This window comes from Paramisgurnus dabryanus, chromosome 7 (assembly GCF_030506205.2).
Source record: "Paramisgurnus dabryanus chromosome 7, PD_genome_1.1, whole genome shotgun sequence".
Classification (NCBI taxonomy): Eukaryota; Metazoa; Chordata; class Actinopteri; order Cypriniformes; family Cobitidae; genus Paramisgurnus; species Paramisgurnus dabryanus.
Genome location: NC_133343.1, coordinates 46023267 through 46041816, shown reverse-complemented (window position 1 = coordinate 46041816; position 18550 = coordinate 46023267).

Genomic DNA, 18550 nt, shown 5'->3' with positions numbered 1-18550 from the left:
TATATAGGCAGACCCAAATGGAATTCGCGCCCGCAGATTTCGGCAGAAAACTCAGCGAAATTTGACGGATTTAATGCCCGTCAATTGACAAGCACACATATCCCGCGGTTGAGCGTGTTTGTGAGAAGTAATCTCATTGACAACAAGCACACATACAGCCTATAACCCGCGCGTTTGTGAGCCGTCATTGACAAGTGCATTATCTCTGTGCGTGCTGTGCTGTTTGCTTGACCGTTTTTAATGATAGAGAGCACAAACCCTTTGAAACTTGAGATGAAATTAAACTTATAGATGAGTTAAGCAGATCTCACTTGACTCTGTCGTCTATGTGACGCGCGACAGTCAACACATCATCATTTCAAATCCGTTTACAAGACGAATGCTGTTGTTGTTTAATATAAAGTTTACATTGCATTGTAAATATGATGAAATTATCTTCATACATGCTAATTTCATAATGCGAACGTATTAACACGTATTTTTATTCTGCTATAATATTTAACACTATAAACAATATGCCATTTTATATACAAACTATAATTCTATCTTGACATGCACATGAGGTTCATTTTGGTCCCATTTGATTCCCTCTCGTGCTCACAGTTGCTGTCGTCGGTCTCACTCTCAGGTGTTACTGTAAAAAATGCGCCACACATGGCATTTTAAAAACCGGATGGTTTATTTATAGTTCGAATACGGATATTTCACGTCATGTTCGAATGCATATTTGAATATCGAATAAAAAGTGACAGCCCTAGTAACTACATTGCATATAGATCTGTTTTTGCCACAATTATCTTTGTAAAGGAATACACTAGTTAACTGTTAAAATTTAAACTTGAGATTTACACCTGGGCACAAAAGATTTACACTGGGGCACGTGCCCCAGTAAAAGGGGTCTAGTGACACCCCGTCTTTCAGTCTATCCTCCCTGCTCTGCCGGTTCGTTCTCTTTCTTCCTTGTGTTTTCTGGTGGACGCGCTCAGTTCGTTTCCATGGTTTCTCGCACTGGTTGCTGCAAACTGCGCACAGCCAATTGGCTTATAAAACATTATCACATAGCATTACGGCACAGTGTTCATGGAAGTACTGCCAGAGGAATAAATGACCGAGAACAGAGCTTTATGTATCATGCATGCAATGCATCATGCATCACCGGCCAAACTGGCTAGTTAGTTTTTATTAACAACCCGCAAAATGAATTTTAACCTGCATTTGGTTGGTGTTTATTTAGAACCCTGGCTGTAGGTCATAATTTCTCTCATGTGTATGTTCTACAGCCTCCTGCACAAGAATGTATTTATGTTCCACTACTGGAGCCAGCTGTACGCAGTTCCACTGTATGCAGGTTTAGGTTAACCCTCTGGGGTCCGACCATTTTGGGACACTGTCAGATGTGACATTTAACATTAGTCTTTTATCAGTTGCTTTAAACATATTAATGACAAGTGTCTCATAACACTGCGTTCAGCACAAACTGGGCTACAATATTATATGAGCTACATGTATGTACATGTTTGTATTTTTGAGAGAACAAAGATCAACAAAAAAAAATTTAAGTCACTTCCACAAAACCCATACTAAACATGTTTTTATAAGACTTTTCTAAACATAATCTAGTAGTCTAGAGTTTTTTCTTTAAAATGATGTGAAAATCATTCAGCCTACTCATTCACATAAAACAATATATTGATTTAGAAATTGTAAGACACTTTTTTTAGAGGGGCCGTATGCAAGAAGGATTTATTGACAGCTAAGTAAACAAAAGGAGCGCATAATGAGCCTTTAGGCAGGAATGTGAGAGAGAACTACAGTAAAGAAAGTGAGGACAAAATAAATATATACATGTTTGTTTGTGGTTTATTAAGAAGTTAACAATATAATCAAAATAGAAATGAAGGTCAGTAGGACATTTTTAGTTTATTTGGAAACAATCCCTATTCAAAAACTTAACTTGTATAAACTAAGAAACTGATACACAACAGAGCTGCTTATGTGACTCATGTTACTATATAACTTTATGTCCAAAAAGTGTGAATATGTTTTTCCGCTTCATAGTATTGTACTGATGAGAGGATGCAGACCTGTAAGAGAGTTATAAACAGCTGTTAGCATAAATTGTCCACAGAAATACCACATAAGCTTACATACATAACTGATAGGTAAATATCACTGATAGCACTACATTCAGATAAACTATCATGTACATAAACTAAATTCAGAACATCTCAGATAAACATCTGCAGTGGTTCGTTTTATAAAAAGCTGTTTTCAGATGACCGTCAACTGATTGTCTAGCTTCTGTTTTTAACGCGTTTCTGTATGCTTGTATGAACTTTAAACACACATCGGATTTGGCAACCATGTGCGCAAGTACTCGCTTCTCCGCGTAAACAATGCGGCGCTCATAAAGAACTGTGTCGCATGTAAAGCGCAATGTATGGAATTTTGTTGCATGTAAACAATATATGGAATCATATTACAGCACACACTTAAAAGATCCTGCAGTGAAGCCTTACTGAAAGTTGCCATGAAGGATACAAAAGTGAATAACTGTGTTTAACACTGTAATACATGTAACAGTTATCCGCCATTACATGAGTTCACATGTCCTCGTTTGTAAACAATGCAAAAGTTTTTCAATCCGAAGCGTGCAGTCTGTTGAGGTCGCTTATGTAGGCTGAACTGCACAAGCCATAAGCATATTACGCAGGATAAATTTCTTACTTTCTGGAATATATCCTTCTTGAAATATACCCTTCCATTGTTCTTCTTTGGTAACGTTAAAGATAAAAGCTGCTCTTTCTCAATGTCCAGACTTAAATGAAGATCTTCCTCACGTTTGCGTATAAAGTTTATTATCCAAACATGTGGTAAAGTCTTAAAATATGATAAAACTCTACACTTTGTTTGTTATTTTTTGAAATGTTCATCTGTTCATTACTATGTGAACAGCGGGTACCGCCTCTGGGCGTGACCGCATTAAAGATAATAAAGTCAGCCAGGAAAAACAGTACTCTCTTTACTTCAATGCAGATTATATAAACAGGCAATATTTGTTTTCGATTATAATAAGTTTGTTTAAAATATGTGGCCGCCGGCATAAAAGCTATGGTGTGCATGGCCCCTATGTGTGCACATGTGTGGGCGCCATATGGCGCAGCGGCTCTCAATCAAACAACCACACATAAATCTTGAAACAGCTAACAATTTTCACTCAAATATGTTATATAAGAAGTATAAATATAATATACTCACTGTGAAAGTTGTAGTGGCCTTGCCATTTACTCACTAAATGAAGCGTTGTTAGCTCGGTGCGTTAACCTTACACTGAGGAGAAAACATCAGTTTATAACAAAAATCGTATACCTACTAGGGCTGTCACTTTTGAGAAAAATCAAATTCGAACGGATTTCGAATATCATGCAATGTATCCGAATATATTCGAATATCTGGGCATCCCCCCCCGGCACGCATCAAAAACCCACCGTAATGGAGATTTAATCACAAAATTATTAACAGTGACAGTCATAAACTGGGCTGTCTGGATGACCTTTTTAATTAATGTTTGAAACAGCAGGTTATCAACGTATGAATACAAAACTTATATATGAAAAAACGAATCAGAACAGTTACGGACAATAACGTGACAACTTAAACAGCAGCAGGAGTATAGGAGCCCAAACGGAATTCACACCCGCAGATTTCGGCAGAAAACTCCGCGGAATTCCACCGCTGCAGCCCCTGCCGTCTGCGCAGCCACCGCTGCAGCCCCTGCCGTCTGCGCAGCCACCGCTGCAGCCCCTGCCGTCTGCGCAGCCACCGCTGCAGCCCCTGCCGTCTGCGCAGCCACCGCTGCAGCCCCTGCCGTCTGCGCAGCCACCGCTGCAGCCCCTGCCGTCTGCGCAGCCACCGCTGCAGCCCCTGCCGTCTGCGCAGCCACCGCTGCAGGCCCTGCCGTCTGCGCAGCCACCGCTGCAGCCCCTGCCGTCTGCGCAGCCACCGCTGCAGCCCCTGCCGTCTGCGCAGCCACCGCTGCAGCCCCTGCCGTCTGCGCAGCCACCGCTGCAGCCCCTGCCGTCTGCGCAGCCACCGCTGCAGCCCCTGCCGTCTGCGCAGCCACCGCTGCAGCCCCTGCCGTCAGCGCAGCCACCGCTGCAGCCCCTGCCGTCAGCGCAGCCACCGCTGCAGCCCCTGCCGTCAGCGCAGCCACCGCTGCAGCCCCTGCCGTCAGCGCAGCCACCGCTGCAGCCCCTGCCGTCTGCGCAGCCACCGCTGCAGCCCCTGCCGTCTGCGCAGCCACCGCTGCAGCCCCTGCCGTCTGCGCAGCCTCCGCTGCAGCCTCCTGTCACTGTCCCGGTCTCGTCTGCGCTGCCGGACGCAGCGCCCCCTGTCACTGTCTCGGTCCCGGTCTCGTCTGCGCTGCCGGACGCAGCGCCCCGTCACTGTCTCGGTCCCGGTCTCGTCTGCGCTGCCGGACGCAGCGCCCCCTGTCACTGTCTCTGTCCCGGTCTCGTCTGCGCTGCCGGACGCAGCGCCCCCTGTCACTGTCTCTGTCCCGGTCTCGTCTGCGCTGCCGGACGCAGCGCCCCCTGTCACTGTCTCTGTCCCGGTCTCGTCTGCGCTGCCGGACGCAGCGCCCCCTGTCTCTGTTCCTGTCTCGTCTCCGCTGCCGGACGCAGCGCCCCCTGTCTCTGTTCCTGTCTCGTCTCCGCTGCCGGACGCAACGCCCCCGGTCTCTGTTCCTGTCTCGTCTCCGCTGCCGGACGCAGCGCCCCCTGTCTCTCCAGCTCCTTCTGTTGCTTCCTCCCCAGCACTGTCATCCTGTCCGTCTGCCTGGTCCCCTGCCACTGTCTCCATGTCCTCCCTTGACTCTCTCTCCTACCCTGTGAGTCCTGGCTCGCCCCCATCTGCTCCCTTGTCTACCCCTACCACGCCCTGGAACCCTACCTTGCCTCCTTTTGTTCCCCTTACCCAGTCTGCATCCCCAACCAAGCCTGTTCCCTCCAAGATCCCCACCAAGCCTGCCCGGACTCCTCGTCCTAAGCCCTCCACTACCCCTGGACCCAAGACCCCTTGCCCACCCAGCTCCACCCCACCTGGACTTCCTCACATGAACTTTGTTTTGCCTCCGCCCCCCCTCCCTTGTTTGTTGTTTTTATTGTGTCACCCCAACCCTCTTGTTATTTTATCTTGTCTGCCCCTGTGTATATTTGTCATGTTTTCTTGGTGTTTGTCTATCTGTCAGTCTGTCTTGTCCCATGTCTAGTGTTCCCCTGGGGAGCGTCTGGTAGCCGCTCCTTTAGGGGGGGATTCTGTCATGGTTCTGCCATCTTGTCCTTTGTTTAATCTAGTCTTGTGGCAGAATCATGACAGACCCATGTTTTGTGTGGGTTCACGTGGTCTTAGTATTGATTTACTAGACCACGTGTTCCCAGTGTCTTGTCTCTTTTACCCCGCTCCCTTGTCATCCTCCTCATTATTGTTTAATTCCTGTCACCTGTTGCCCTCATTAGTTGTCCTCTTTTTAAGATCCTTGTGTTTGTTGTCCTGTGCTTGTGCATTGTTTCCAAAGTCCTGTAAGTACGCTGTCCAAAGTCTAGTCTAGTCAAGTGTAATATATAGTTGTGTTTTGTCAAGTTCTTTGTTAAGTGTAATCCAGTTTAGTGTTTCAGTGTAGTTTTGTATCTAGTCCTGTTTAGTGTTCACTCCTTCTGTTTATAGTTATCCTGTTTTCATTGTTTTGCCCCCTCGTGGGTTTTGTTTTCTGTTTGTATTATATAATAAAAGTCTTTTTGTTCATATACATCTGTCTGCACTTGGGTTCGTCCTCATCCACATAACACTTACCTCCATTAAACTCCTAATCTCTCCTTTCTGCTTCCCTTTCCCTGCTTTGCACAAAACATTTCTGATGTCTTTACGGAATCCAAAAATGATCCAGTCAAAATAAAATTATCATTATTATTTAGAAACTTACTTCTCGTCATGTTTTCATAATTACTCGCGTGGCATCACCTTTTGAATGCAGTTGTGCGCAGATGAACACAAAGATGCGTGCACACATGGATAGATGCGTGCACGCGTCAGTGCGACCGCTTCGTCGTTTTACAAGCGTAAATTAGGTAACTACTAGGGCTGTCACTTTTGAGAAAAATCAAATTCGAACGGATTTCGAATATCATGCAATATATCCGAATATATTCGAATATCTAGCAACCCCCCCCCCTCGTGCGCATAAAAAAAACCACCGTAAAAGAGATTCAATCACAAAATTATTAACAGTGACAGTCATAAACAGGGTTGTCTGGATTACTTTTTTACTTAATGTTTGAAACAGCAAGTTATCAACTTATGAATAACAAACTTATATATATAGAAAAAACGAATCAGAACAGTTACAAACAATAACGTGACAACTTAAATAGCAGCAGGAATATATAGGCAGACCCAAATGGAATTCGCGCCCGCAGATTTCGGCAGAAAACTCAGCGAAATTTGACGGATTTAATGCCCGTCAATTGACAAGCACACATATCCCGCGGTTGAGCGTGTTTGTGAGAAGTAATCTCATTGACAACAAGCACACATACAGCCTATAACCCGCGCGTTTGTGAGCCGTCATTGACAAGTGCATTATCTCTGTGCGTGCTGTGCTGTTTGCTTGACCGTTTTTAATGATAGAGAGCACAAACCCTTTGAAACTTGAGATGAAATTAAACTTATAGATGAGTTAAGCAGATCTCACTTGACTCTGTCGTCTATGTGACGCGCGACAGTCAACACATCATCATTTCAAATCCGTTTACAAGACGAATGCTGTTGTTGTTTAATATAAAGTTTACATTGCATTGTAAATATGATGAAATTATCTTCATACATGCTAATTTCATAATGCGAACGTATTAACACGTATTTTTATTCTGCTATAATATTTAACACTATAAACAATATGCCATTTTATATACAAACTATAATTCTATCTTGACATGCACATGAGGTTCATTTTGGTCCCATTTGATTCCCTCTCGTGCTCACAGTTGCTGTCGTCGGTCTCACTCTCAGGTGTTACTGTAAAAAATGCGCCACACATGGCATTTTAAAAACCGGATGGTTTATTTATAGTTCGAATACGGATATTTCACGTCATGTTCGAATGCATATTTGAATATCGAATAAAAAGTGACAGCCCTAGTAACTACATTGCATATAGATCTGTTTTTGCCACAATTATCTTTGTAAAGGAATACACTAGTTAACTGTTAAAATTTAAACTTGAGATTTACACCTGGGCACAAAAGATTTACACTGGGGCACGTGCCCCAGTAAAAGGGGTCTAGTGACACCCCGTCTTTCAGTCTATCCTCCCTGCTCTGCCGGTTCGTTCTCTTTCTTCCTTGTGTTTTCTGGTGGACGCGCTCAGTTCGTTTCCATGGTTTCTCGCACTGGTTGCTGCAAACTGCGCACAGCCAATTGGCTTATAAAACATTATCACATAGCATTACGGCACAGTGTTCATGGAAGTACTGCCAGAGGAATAAATGACCGAGAACAGAGCTTTATGTATCATGCATGCAATGCATCATGCATCACCGGCCAAACTGGCTAGTTAGTTTTTATTAACAACCCGCAAAATGAATTTTAACCTGCATTTGGTTGGTGTTTATTTAGAACCCTGGCTGTAGGTCATAATTTCTCTCATGTGTATGTTCTACAGCCTCCTGCACAAGAATGTATTTATGTTCCACTACTGGAGCCAGCTGTACGCAGTTCCACTGTATGCAGGTTTAGGTTAACCCTCTGGGGTCCGACCATTTTGGGACACTGTCAGATGTGACATTTAACATTAGTCTTTTATCAGTTGCTTTAAACATATTAATGACAAGTGTCTCATAACACTGCGTTCAGCACAAACTGGGCTACAATATTATATGAGCTACATGTATGTACATGTTTGTATTTTTGAGAGAACAAAGATCAACAAAAAAAAATTTAAGTCACTTCCACAAAACCCATACTAAACATGTTTTTATAAGACTTTTCTAAACATAATCTAGTAGTCTAGAGTTTTTTCTTTAAAATGATGTGAAAATCATTCAGCCTACTCATTCACATAAAACAATATATTGATTTAGAAATTGTAAGACACTTTTTTTAGAGGGGCCGTATGCAAGAAGGATTTATTGACAGCTAAGTAAACAAAAGGAGCGCATAATGAGCCTTTAGGCAGGAATGTGAGAGAGAACTACAGTAAAGAAAGTGAGGACAAAATAAATATATACATGTTTGTTTGTGGTTTATTAAGAAGTTAACAATATAATCAAAATAGAAATGAAGGTCAGTAGGACATTTTTAGTTTATTTGGAAACAATCCCTATTCAAAAACTTAACTTGTATAAACTAAGAAACTGATACACAACAGAGCTGCTTATGTGACTCATGTTACTATATAACTTTATGTCCAAAAAGTGTGAATATGTTTTTCCGCTTCATAGTATTGTACTGATGAGAGGATGCAGACCTGTAAGAGAGTTATAAACAGCTGTTAGCATAAATTGTCCACAGAAATACCACATAAGCTTACATACATAACTGATAGGTAAATATCACTGATAGCACTACATTCAGATAAACTATCATGTACATAAACTAAATTCAGAACATCTCAGATAAACATCTGCAGTGGTTCGTTTTATAAAAAGCTGTTTTCAGATGACCGTCAACTGATTGTCTAGCTTCTGTTTTTAACGCGTTTCTGTATGCTTGTATGAACTTTAAACACACATCGGATTTGGCAACCATGTGCGCAAGTACTCGCTTCTCCGCGTAAACAATGCGGCGCTCATAAAGAACTGTGTCGCATGTAAAGCGCAATGTATGGAATTTTGTTGCATGTAAACAATATATGGAATCATATTACAGCACACACTTAAAAGATCCTGCAGTGAAGCCTTACTGAAAGTTGCCATGAAGGATACAAAAGTGAATAACTGTGTTTAACACTGTAATACATGTAACAGTTATCCGCCATTACATGAGTTCACATGTCCTCGTTTGTAAACAATGCAAAAGTTTTTCAATCCGAAGCGTGCAGTCTGTTGAGGTCGCTTATGTAGGCTGAACTGCACAAGCCATAAGCATATTACGCAGGATAAATTTCTTACTTTCTGGAATATATCCTTCTTGAAATATACCCTTCCATTGTTCTTCTTTGGTAACGTTAAAGATAAAAGCTGCTCTTTCTCAATGTCCAGACTTAAATGAAGATCTTCCTCACGTTTGCGTATAAAGTTTATTATCCAAACATGTGGTAAAGTCTTAAAATATGATAAAACTCTACACTTTGTTTGTTATTTTTTGAAATGTTCATCTGTTCATTACTATGTGAACAGCGGGTACCGCCTCTGGGCGTGACCGCATTAAAGATAATAAAGTCAGCCAGGAAAAACAGTACTCTCTTTACTTCAATGCAGATTATATAAACAGGCAATATTTGTTTTCGATTATAATAAGTTTGTTTAAAATATGTGGCCGCCGGCATAAAAGCTATGGTGTGCATGGCCCCTATGTGTGCACATGTGTGGGCGCCATATGGCGCAGCGGCTCTCAATCAAACAACCACACATAAATCTTGAAACAGCTAACAATTTTCACTCAAATATGTTATATAAGAAGTATAAATATAATATACTCACTGTGAAAGTTGTAGTGGCCTTGCCATTTACTCACTAAATGAAGCGTTGTTAGCTCGGTGCGTTAACCTTACACTGAGGAGAAAACATCAGTTTATAACAAAAATCGTATACCTACTAGGGCTGTCACTTTTGAGAAAAATCAAATTCGAACGGATTTCGAATATCATGCAATGTATCCGAATATATTCGAATATCTGGGCATCCCCCCCCGGCACGCATCAAAAACCCACCGTAATGGAGATTTAATCACAAAATTATTAACAGTGACAGTCATAAACTGGGCTGTCTGGATGACCTTTTTAATTAATGTTTGAAACAGCAGGTTATCAACGTATGAATACAAAACTTATATATGAAAAAACGAATCAGAACAGTTACGGACAATAACGTGACAACTTAAACAGCAGCAGGAGTATAGGAGCCCAAACGGAATTCACACCCGCAGATTTCGGCAGAAAACTCCGCGGAATTCTGCAGATTTAATGCCCGTCATTGATAAGCACACATATCCCGCGCTTGAGTGTGTTTGTGAGAAGTAATCTCGTTGACAACAAGGACACATACAAAGCCTATCCTGCGCGTTTGTGAGCCGTCAGTGGAGAGTACATTAACCCTGCGCGTGCTGTTTGCTCGCCCGTTTTCAATGATAGAGAGCACAAACCCTTTGATACTTGAGATGAAATAAAACTTACCGCTGAGTTAAGCAGATCTCACTTGACTCTGTCGTCTATGTTACGCATGACAGTCAGCACATGATCATTTCAAATCCGTTTACAAGACAAATGCTGTTGTTGTTTAATATAAAGTTTACATTGCGTTTTAAAAATAATAAAATTATCTTCATTCATGCTAATTTCATAATGCAAACGTATTAACACAAGCTTTTATTCTGCTATAATATTTAACACTATAAAAATTAATATGTCGTTTTATATACGAACTATAATTCTATCTTGACATGCACAATAGGTTCATGTTGGTCCCATTTGATTCCCTCTCGTGCGCACAGTTGCCGTCGTCGGTCTCACTCTCAGCCTCCTTCCTTACGAGGTGTTACTGTAAAAAATGCGTTACATATGGCATTTAAAAAACCGGATGGTTTATTTAAAGTTCGAATACGGATATTTCACGTCATGTTCGAATGCATATTCGAATATTGAATAAAAAGTGACAGCCCTAATACCTACTAACCTAGTGTCTCAAACAATCAATACAATTGCAATAAAGTTAAACACTCATTTTAAAACATTAAAACAATCGGATAATCTGTCTTGCTTATAGTTCCTCTGGCTCGGCAATATGATTTTGTTTGTACGCTGTAATTATTCAGATTTTCACTCAGTTTAACTTGAAAACAACTTAACAAATACTTAAACAGAACTTAAAAGTAAATATTTAAGTACTTACCATCACTTTATTGTAGAAAATGTTGATCATCAACTCCTGCGCACCCACCCCTTATTTCAGGTGCATGCCCATACGCTTATCTGGCTACAAACTAGGCTCAGTCAACTCATATTTTTCATTTGACCAGATAAATTGGCTGAGCAGAGTTTAATGTGTTATTTGAATATATATTTTTGTTTTACCCCAATACCTTAAGTTTTATTACCACAATGCACATTTTTGTTTGGAGAGAATTATTTGAAAGTAATATGTTGAGTCAATACTTAACTTTCAGTTTCCAAAATTATTTTAAATATACATTTTTACAGTGTAAGAGCCTGATACATTTTTTAAAATGTACAATCAAAATGTCAGTAGCACTTATGCTGCGTTTACACCAAACGCGTTAAAGGCGTGAAGCGCGAGTGATTTCAATGTTAAGTCAATGTGAAGACGCGTTAATATGGAAAGAAATTAGACTCAATATTATTAACAAATACATGCACAGTTATCTGTGAACTGGATGCATGTTACAAATGTATTTTACTATCCACGAATAAATGTCTTAAGATTTGAATATGTGAAATTCAGAATTTGAATGAACGTGTATCAATTTGTACAAATGTAAAAATACAAATGTTTTATTGTGTATTCAAATATCATAATTTGCGCGTGCAAAAAGGGAGATGTGCATTTGTGGATCAGGTGACACGCATGCATTAATCCCGTTCTGTTCATTTGTATATTGAGACTTTCATTTCGCCATTTAAAGCATTTTATGAGCCAAATACAAACAACTATCAATGAATGAACTAAACAGATTTCTTTGATTTTGTGTCTGCGAATTTTAATATTTACGTGAATGTGCATCGATTTGTACAAACAGAGACATATTTGTGAATTCAGTTGGCATATTTCGTATCATTATTTCACAACTTGTGCACGCAAAAAAGAGGATGTGCATTTGTGGATCAGGCGACGCCCGTGCATTCATCCTGTTCTGTTCATACGAGTTTTGAGACTTAAGTAGCGTTGAAAGATCCACGAGCACAGCTGTGCTAAGAAAACAGTCACCACTAGGTGTCAGTCTAACAGAGTTTCACACATGGCGGCGAATTATGTTTTCTGTGTTTCCCTTTAGTCTGGTGTTTTTATAGCATTACGTTTATTATCTATATATATTAAATGTTTTAATGGCTTGGCTACTGAGATGTGTATGTGTGCATGTATGTAATGTATCTTTATATCTTTATTGTCCTTTAATGGTAAGTCAATTATTTTTACAGTATAATTCACTTCATTTTAAAAAGTAATACTTTCGTGTATTATACTATACCATTTATTAAATATTTCATAATTTTCCTATTTTCTATTATTTCTTTTTACCTTATATATATAGCCTACGTGTTTGTTCTACAATTATTGTGTTACATGCATACAAATTAATATGCCCCAACCTGTTTATATATAAAACACTTCACATCATGGGTGTGTGCTATATTTATTAAGAATGTCCACATAATAATTATTAACAATTTTTTATTAAAACAGGTTATAAAAATACCACAATGGAAAACTGGGGAAAGTATGAAATATTTAATAGAATACATTAAATTATTGTTTTTTTTAGTATAAACCATTCAAATCTTTAGTCTTTATAAATATATAAAAACATACCGTGATAAAAACGCTACACTAAACGGAAGGGAACAGACTTTGACAGAACACCTGAAATCAGTTGCTTTGCTTAGCCTTAGGACCTACTCATTCCCACTGCGCAAAGTGACGTCGGAATTACGTCTTTTTCATGTAATTTTTGGACGTCCGAATCCAGTCCATAAAAGGGGTTGTTTTGTAACACCAGGTGACGTCTTTTTTTCGACGTGTTCTGCACGTCTAAAAATGTTGACAACCGTAGGACCGCCGTGTAAGGAAAAGAGACATGAAAAAATCGAAAAGACATGATTGCCTCTGCACTTCACCCATCCACCGCACCGAAACCTTTCAGACATTTCCTGCCGGCTGTGGGATTCAAACTCCCGATCTCCGTGTTACAAACAAGTCTCTCTAACCACTCGGCCACAATTGTTAGTATGGTCATATACGTTTAATATAACGAACTACACATTTAATTACATATTTTTAATGGTACATTTAGATGAATTTTGTACGTAATTCAAGAAAGCAGAAAAAAACAGTACTGTAATAATAATATAGACTATTCGTATGTATTAATCATGTTGGTACAATAATGCTGATATTTGTAAATAAAAACATTTTTATAGGCCTAATCATGTAATATAGACATAGACCTGTCATAGACGTCCAAATGACGTCCAAAAATTACCCAGTTTAAACGTCAAATGTTGCCCGTAAATATGACGTCCAAATGACGTCCAAAAAATTACCCAGTTTAAACGTCAAACGTTGCCCATAAATATGACGTCCAAATGACGTCCAAAAAATAACTCAGTTTAAACGTCAAATGTTGCCCGTCAATATGACGTCCAAATAGGGTCATGGTGGGACGTCCAAATAGTGGACCTAGTTTGGACGTCGAATACCTGTCCAAAATTGGTCATGGACCGACGGACCCAATATAGACATGATCTGCACGTCTATCCGACGTCCTGTGTTTAGTGGGTTAACGCAATCCTGTATTACCGCACTGACAAGCCTACCGCATGAATGCAACCACGGCACTTTTTATGTTAAATTAATGAAATTAGCTATGACCTTCTTGTTTTTCACATCATACATGTATAATGAAGGCCAAATAAATTGGTAAGAGTTAAAAGGGTCATTTCGTTAAATCACAGGCTACAGCCAGGGCTGGATTGTCAATATTGGGCGAGTGCCCCAGGCAATAGGGGGGCACCAAGGTCTCCAGACTGCGGCCAAAATGTTTTTACAAGTACTCGAGCATGTGCGGGCACTACGGAATGTGCGATCGGGTGTTAACCGCTCAATTGCATGACGCGTAATCGCGTATATCGTTTTATGTCACCATGCGCTCAGTTAATTTTACCGATGGATCTACGCAGCCCTGGTAAAGTCAACACATCTCACTCAGAACCGCAAGGAGACGCGCCGGTTAAACATTACAGCGATGAGAGATAAAGAGAGTGGGACAACTTTTAGCCTACATTAACACTAAAAACATTATAGACGAGAATAAAGGTCTACATCAGTGCCCAAGGAAAACTAGATAAAAGATGAGAAATGTGTAAAGGATACAAGCATGTAAACTGCTGCCCTGCCACTCATCTCATTAAAGTATGCTATCTAGATATAACTTATTTTAGCCTATATGTATCTTATGCCTACACTGTAAAAAAAATTCCCTAGAAATTACAATGTTATTGCAGCTGGGTTGCCGGTAATTTACAGTAGATTTACATTTATGTTATTTACTGGCAAGAGTTTGTTCAAAGTTAAATAACTTTTACCTTTACAGAATAAAACTATACAATAACAGCCTCATGCAAAGCATTCTGGGAACCAGAAATCATCATCAACCTTTTTCTGTTTTTTGCTTCAGATTTTGTTTCAAGGAAAGTTTTGCTTGATGGTGTTTTTTTAGTTTTACTCTGTAAAGACAAAGACTTGTAAATGTTAAATGTTCATTTAACTTTGAACAAAATGTTGCCAGAAAAAAAACATACATTTAAATCTACGGTAAGTTACCGGCAACCCAGCTGCAATTTCTACGGAATTTTTTTACAGTGTATAGTTAAGGGGGTTGTATGAATCTTAGGTTCATAACTTCCTATTCTTAAAGTTTCATTAATTGTGCATAATGATGACATGTGCAGCAACTGCATAGTTACGTCTATTTAGTATTTTTCAGTAATGCAGTTATTTTGGGAAAATGTCAAAAATTGCATTGCAGGCTTATTTAAGGTGTGCCCTATTTTCTGCTAGCGCTCCTTAAATTTTCAGTCAGGGGCTACAGTGCTCCTAATAACAAAAAAGTTAGTCTGGAGCCCTGAATGACTAGTTTAAAATAATAAATAAATAAATTAATTAATAAATTAATTAAATATATTGGGGGGGCACTTTACTGTGTTAATCCGGGTCTGGCTACAGTGAATGCGTGAGAAAGTGAAACTGAGATAATAGAATGATAGCGTCGTCTGCAGATTGTCTGCAGATGCAGTATTAAAGATTAAAATAACTTTAACTGATCAACACAAATATAAAATGCCATAATATAATTGATTTTTTTACCAGCATTAAAACATTTATAGTTTTTTTCTTTGTGTAGCCTATCTGCAGCATCCGCCCCGTGGATGAGGAAGCTGCAGCCAATGCCGTTGGCTTTTTTCTTTATTGTGAACTGACTGAACACTTGACTCTTACCTGGGCATTTAGATATTCAAGTTTTCATTAATAATTTATGGGTGAAACATTTTAAACATGATGATCATCTGTCGACTCGTTTCAGCACGTCCTCTGCGTTATTGCGGAGAGACTTTAACGTCTTTTTGTTCACTCCCCATGAGCTGAACGATTTTATTTTGTACTTTTTTACTTGCACATATTTCAACATATATTCAAGAAACACACATGATATAATGTAAGTTTTTATAGATAGAATAAGCTTGTTCTGAAATGATGACAAAATCTAAATGACTGAAAATGATCTTGAAATGATCCATCTTAATTTAGCCAAAATACTGATTCATTCGTTTTCATACTTTATAGATACACATTAATTCATCTAATCAACCTATTACCATCAAATGCGTATGAATAGCAAGCAGTGTGATTATCGTGCCTACGCCAAATTCCAGTTTTGCGTGCATACGCCAGTCCTTCCCATTCACTTAAATGGCGCATCGTTTGGTGTAGTTTTATTCATTGGTTTTTTGTCTGTTTTTTAAACCATTGCCGATTGGGTTTGGGTTAGAATTGGGGTTTGCGTTTGGATATCATTTTATTTTACAAAATTGTACTCTAACCCCAAACCCAAGAGACAATGGTAAAAAGCAAATGAGAAACCAATTATTAAAAAACACGAATAGATGAGCCATAAGGGAACAGGAAGGACTTGCGTATCATATTCACTCAAAATTGTAATTTTATGCCTATGTATTGCACGATAATCACACTGCGTGCTAGCATTTCATGAGAATACTAATATATTATTGAAAATGGCCTAAATTAATATGCAGTGCCTTGTGTATTGCATTCGTTTTGTACAGTTACAGCGCAGTGTTCTGTATTTACCGATGCTCTGAAAATTTGCACTTAACAAGCCTAAACCATGTTCTTTAATTTATTTATGTATTTTTGTTTAAATGTAGCTGTGATATAGCTTGTTAGGGCCCAAGCACACCGGGGTGTGAGGACCCTATTGTTTTTGCTCCGTTTATTATTAGGGCCCGAGCACACCGGGTGTGAGGACCCTATTATTTTTGCTCCGTTTATTATTATTTTCCGAAATGAATCGCATTTTTGAAGGCCTAAACATGCTCAAAAACTCATGAAATTTTGCACACGCGTCAGAAGTGGTGAAAATTTACATGTGGTATTGGCGTCAGAAGTGGGCGTGTAGAAATGGCTCGATAGCGCCACCTGCAAAAAAAATTTTTTTCCCCCACTACGAAAAACATACGCATACGAAATTTGGGAAGATCATCTATCACCCTAAGACCTACAAAAAAGTCTCTTGGAGCTGAGCTCTAAACCCCACAGGAAGTCAGCCATTTTGAATTTTCTCTGTCATTTTTTGACATTTCCAAGTGTCATACTTTGACAAACTCCTCCTAGAGATTTAATCTGATCATGATTATATTTGGTCAGTATCATCTTAAGGCCTTTGTGATGCTAAATTGCGGAGCTTTTGACTTCGTCGGAGGGTGTGTCCGTGGCAGCCTGACAAATTTCTGCATTTTCATCATGAAACAGGAAGTTGTTCTAACTCAGGCATACAATGTCCAATCTGCCCCACGCTTCACATGTTTGATAAGGGTCTTGGCCTGAACACATTTCAATGCCAATATTCAGCTTCAGTCATAGCACGACCTAGAGGTAGCAGGAAATACCATGTTTTACACTGTGATTTACTGCTCTTAGAGATTTAATCAAATAATCATCATATCTGGTCAGACTGATCTTAAGCCCTTTGCGATGATAAATTGCAAAGATCTTGACTTTTCGTTGAAGGGCGTGTCTGTGGCGGCCTGGCAAAGTGTGATGTTTCGCCATGAAACAGGAAGCTGTTGTAATTCAGGCATACATTGTCCGATCTGCCCCCGACTTCACACGTTTTATCAGGGTCCCGGCCTGAACACATCAACATGGCAGAATTCAGTAACAGTCATAGCACCACCTAGAGGCAGCAGGAAATGCCATGTTTAACGCTGTGACTTACTGCTCTTAGAGATTTAACCATATCAACATCTTATTTCATCAGTCTAATCTCAAAACCTTGTGTGATGATAAATAGCAACGACCTTGACTTTTCGTTAAAGGGTGTGTCCGTTGCGGCCTCGCAAAGTATCGCTAAATTAATCGCATTTTTGACAGCCTAAACAAGCTAAAAAAGTCATGAAACGTTGCACACATGTCAAAGGTGGCGAATATTTTTATGTGATGTAGGCTTCAGAACTTGGGGTGTTAAAATGGCTCTATAGCGCCACCTACAAAAATTCAATAGAGCAGCCCCCCGCTACGTTAATTGTACAGATACGAAATGCGGTAGGATCATGTATCACTTCAAGACCTACAAAAAAGTCTCTTGGAGCAAAGCTCTAAACCCCACAGGAAGTCAGCCATTTTGAATTTCCGCTGTAATTTGAGTGCAAATTTTGTCATTTCTGGCCTTCGTATTTTAACATACTCCTCCTAGAAATTTAATCAGATAATCATCATATTTGGTCTGTGTCATCTAAAGGGCTTTGCAATGCTAAATTGCAGAGATCTTGACATTTCAATGGAGGGTGTGTCCGTAGCGGCTTGCCAAATTTCTGTGTTTTTCAATGAAACTGGAAGTTGTCTTTACTTTGGGTTTAAAATGTCCAATCTGACCCACGCTTAACAAGTTTGATAAGTGTCCTGGCCTGAACACATCAACATGGCAATATTCAGTAAAAGTTATAGCGCCACCTGCTGGAAGCAGGAAATGACATGTTTAACACTGTGATTTACTGCTCATAGAAATGTATTCAGATCATCATCATATTTGGTCAGTCTGAAGTTATGGACTTCACAATGATAAATTGTGAAGATCTTGACATTTCATTAAAGGGGCGTGTCTGTGGTGGCCTGGCACAGTTTGATGTTTCGCAATGAGAAAGCTGTTGTAACTCAGGCATGCAATGTCCGACCTGTCACAGACATCATACGTTTGACAAGGGTCCTGGCCCCAACACATCAATGTTACGACAATCAATTTCAATCATAGCGCCATCCGGCTGCACAAAGGAGGTGTGGCACTTCAAAGTTCCTTTGAATATCCACCT